Genomic DNA, 3450 nt, shown 5'->3' with positions numbered 1-3450 from the left:
CAGTGAGGATTCCCATGAAGATGGGAGTGAGGTGACCCTGCCTCCCTCCCCTGGACTTCTAGTTCACCAGCCCTGCAGTGACCCTAGAGGTCTAGTAGTGGGGTTAGGAGGGAGGTTTTGAATCAGGAGTTTCCGGGGTCATATCTTAAACTTTCTGTCTATTAGCCTTGTGCACATAAGAACTTTGCTTACCTCTTACTCCCTCAATTCCCCATCCTCAACATGAGGGTAACAGCTCCATCTCATAAGGTTTAATGCTTTAGGAGGAATATCAATATGACAGGTAAGGTGATGTGTGGTATAGTTATGGAATTATAAACTGCTGGAGAGAGTTTGTGTTAGATGCCAGAACAAAATTGTGGAAGGAGTGGGTGATGAGCAAACACAGACCATGATGCATCTCAGAGTCCCATCCTCTTTAAGTTCAGAAACTCAGTATTCTGTACCAGAATTCCTGTGCTTTACGACACATCCCATTGTCTTCCACACCCCTGACCCCAGGGAAGTGAGGACAAAAGAAGGCTCTAGGTGTTTTCCCTTGGGAGTTGCCTGGGATTTTACTGGCACATGCTGAACACACAGTCCTAGGTGTGTGCCACCCACCTGATTGGAACAATGGTCCAGGAAGTAGACAGATATGACCCAAAGGCTCCCAGTGCCTGGGAGGAGCCAGATTGAGCCTTATAAAGAGACCAGTCTTTTCCCAGATGCACAGGTTTGGTGTATTTGTGGAACAGGACAATCACGTCCTCACCTTCTCCTCAGAGCCTCCTCGTCAGCTTTGGTAAGTCTGCGCCTATCTCTTTCCCAGGAGGTTCCTCAGGGCCCAGTGTGTTCTGCTGTCTGCAGGAGTAGGGAAAGCAGTGATGGGAGAGGATTCAGAAGCTTGGGTCCAGATGTAATGGGGTTCTGCCTGTAACGGGGCTCTGCCTGTTATGGGACTTTGCCTGTTAGGGGGCTGTGTAACTTTATTCCACTGGGGTCCTGAGGATCTCATCTACAAGATGGCTGGACTGGCCCCTGTGTAACAACGCTGTGGAAACATCTCTGGTGGGAGCTGAGGAAAAGACCCTTCCTCTCTCCTTCTCTTCTTTTCTCTCTGGACTCACCTAACTCTCAGACCACGGGTTGGGGAAGACTCAATTTGCACCCCAACCTCCAGGGAGAGTGGGTGTCTCTATCCAAGTTCAGAAGGTTCTCCTGAACCCAAGCCTGGGACTCCCACTCACCTTGCCCTGGTGAGAAGCTCTGCCAGTGTATGGACCAGAAACCCATCAACTAATGTTTTGGACCTTCTGCCCAGCTGAGGGAAAGACCAGTGACATTCTGTGCAGAGGGCTCAGCTCTGACGTTGGCCAAGTTCACAGAAGGCTTTGGGTAATTCCATGTAGGAACATAGCAGCAAGGTTTTTTTATCCTGATGATAAGAAAATATAGTTTTTGTTAGATGCCCAAACATGTGGGCCATACACATTTCTTGAGAGTTTTGGTAAGTCTGGGGTGTTAGGGTTGGACTGTCCCATTTCTCTGCTTGGGGTCCAGACTGTTGGTGGAGGTACTGGCTTTGGGAAGTCAGACCTCTTTACTTAAATGTGGTGTAGCCTTGGGGTTCCAGATAGCAGGGAGGTACAAAGGTCATCTGAAGGAGCCTATCTCCGAACTTTCCAACCAATAGCCTAAAACTGAGGCAGGAATTCCTGTTTATTTCAAACATGATGCCAACACTGGTCAGCAGGCCTTCTTTCCCTGGGATGGTCCATGACAGGGCTGTATATCTCTGCTCACACTCACCATCCTACTCACACTGACTGCTGGGAGCCTCCAGAACTGGTTTCATTTAGAACTTGCTTTATGTTTCCAATGGACTCCTCAGGGGTCTCTTTCCAAGAGCAACCCAGTGCAGGTGAGGCCAGACTAGTCAGGAAGTTATTTTGTCCGCATGACTCTAACCCTGACATTGACACTGGAGGAGTTGGTATTACTGCTCTTAAAGAGTAGAGTCATGGAAATGCTGTGTTTGGTTCAGTTCTCAACTAAAATGTCAGTCCTTTACTATGTGATTGACCCCTACCCTCTCTGCTTCTGCTTCCTGTGGTTCTGTCCACAGTGGGTTTCTGGGTTTTCCTCCATCTCCTTTGGACCCTGACCTGCATGGGCCCAGCCCCAACCTTGGTCACACTCTCCTCCTTGTGAGCATCTCATCCCACCTCCTAGAGTGATACAGTTCCTTCTGCTCCCAACTGAGCCTCACTTCACAAGATTCTCAGTTCCCACCCCGTTGTCCTGACACAGGGTCCCTCACCTGGGGAGAAGGATCACAAAGGTCCCCATCTTTCTCTCTGGCAGCTTCCTTGAAAACCAAGATGAGCCATACTCCAGTTGAACAGTCCGTGATGGACTTGATCGTCCTGTTCCACAAATACACCAAACCTGATGACAAGATTGACAAGCGGGGCCTGCTGAAGATGCTGAGGGAGAATTTCCCTAACTTCCTCAAGGCTTGTGTGAGTCTGGGTGACTTCTCCAGGTTGCTTGGGCCCTGGCATGGGGGAGGACTTTGGACAAGTCAATCCCATTCTCTGATCCTCAATTTCTCATCTGCAAAAAGGCCTAAAAGGACTTTCCTGACTTATTATCAGGATGAAAGAGGTAATACATGTGGCCAAGTAAAGGCATCTGGAGATCAAGGGTAGTTATCAGGTGGTGAAATAGGAGAGTAAAGAATGGGTCCCCTCCCACTTGTCACTCTCCATCCAGGAGACTGAAGCCCATAGGCTCAGGCTCTGCCTCTAGACGCCTCTATTAGGTTCTCTGAGATCCAAGGGAAGGTGATAGAAATTCCAGGGATGATAATATTTAACACCTTTCATTACAATGAAAGATCTCATTCATAGACCTGATTTAGTCTGACAGTTAGAATGCACTGAACTGATTACAAATGAGAGGCTACTAAGTGACACAGAGAGTAGGTTAGCAAAGGAGGCCACTTAGCATAGAAGACTCGGGAAGGCAAACAGGCAAGGTGGTTAAGAATGAAGAGACAAGGGGAAGGGCCTATCTCTAGTTTCTGGGTAGAACTTAGGTAGATGGGGTTCTGGAAGTGGGTCCGAGGAGCAGGTCTGGGTCTAAAGACCACCGAACCACCACCTCATTGATCATTGAGGATCTGGGCTGAGTCTGCCCACCACCACTAGGTCTCTCTTTCAAGCTGACATTTGGTCCAAGGAATCTCCCTAAGTGACCTGTAGGGTAGTGCTAATGTCCCTCTCATCCCCTGATGCCCTCCACTGGCCCACACCAGCTACAACTGTGCGGCCCCAGATGCTTCTCTCCCTCTCTCTGTTTCCTCCTCCTATTCCACCCATAACACTTTTGGAACTGAATTTATCTTTTCCACAGGAAACTGCCCTCCCCTCTCAGCAGGGCCTCTGTCCACCTCTGCCCCTGCTC

At 49.1% G+C, this 3450-nt stretch overlaps 1 long non-coding RNA gene across 1 annotated transcript; it reads left to right on the top strand.

Moving 5' to 3' along the window:
- The first annotated feature begins 712 nt into the window (after positions 1-712).
- On the top strand, positions 713-2505 carry LOC106727013. Its single transcript, XR_001363163.1, has 2 exons — positions 713-784; positions 2347-2505. It is a non-coding gene; the product is annotated as an uncharacterized LOC106727013 (long non-coding RNA).
- Positions 2506-3450: the final 945 nt, after the last annotated feature.

This window comes from Myotis brandtii, unplaced genomic scaffold (assembly GCF_000412655.1).
Source record: "Myotis brandtii unplaced genomic scaffold, ASM41265v1 scaffold34806, whole genome shotgun sequence".
Taxonomy (NCBI): domain Eukaryota; kingdom Metazoa; phylum Chordata; class Mammalia; order Chiroptera; family Vespertilionidae; genus Myotis; species Myotis brandtii.
This window is presented reverse-complemented; position numbering and strand designations above follow the sequence as displayed.